At 38.4% G+C, this 562-nt stretch overlaps 1 non-coding gene across 1 annotated transcript; it reads right to left on the reverse strand.

The window, feature by feature from the left end:
• Positions 1-391: 391 nt before the first annotated feature.
• On the reverse strand, positions 392-498 carry LOC111814170. The gene has a single exon (XR_002819217.1). It is a non-coding gene; the product is annotated as a U6 spliceosomal RNA (small nuclear RNA).
• Between the last annotated feature and the right edge of the window lie 64 nt (positions 499-562).

Below are 562 nucleotides of genomic sequence, written 5' to 3' on the forward strand. Positions count from 1 at the left end.
CTGGGCCACAGCTCAGCTCCAGCTGTGTGTCCTAGCTGAGACGGGAAGTGTTGTCACACTTCAGATTTTCTGAATGTTCTTTCTCTAGAAGCAATTAAATATGAAAATACTTATATAATATTTATACTTATATAATTATTTGAAATTCAATTATCAATTCTTTGATCTTTTACCAATCTTAATCCACATCAGAGTTCTGTGGAGATTAAATCATATTCCACACTGTTCACTCCTTTTTGTGATGCCGAGCATGAGAACCTAGGACTGGATGTGCAAGGCCAATGTTCTCCCATTGAGCTATGCCTCCAGCCCTGTAGTTGACCTTTTAAGGCAAACAAATCACATTTAGGGCATTTACTCGTTTATGCAAGCATCACTTCTCATTACTTTTTTTTTTTTATGGAACACCACGAATTTGCGTGTCATCCTTGCACAGGGGCCATGCTAATCTTCTCTGTATCGTTCCAATTTTAGTATATGTGCTGCCGAAGCAAGCACTCTGATTACTTTTGAAACCTCAGCATCCTAAAAGGAAAACATCTATCCATTCAGGAGTAACAGT

Source organism: Octodon degus, unplaced genomic scaffold (assembly GCF_000260255.1).
Source record: "Octodon degus isolate 3935 unplaced genomic scaffold, OctDeg1.0 scaffold00276, whole genome shotgun sequence".
Lineage (NCBI taxonomy): Eukaryota > Metazoa > Chordata > Mammalia > Rodentia > Octodontidae > Octodon > Octodon degus.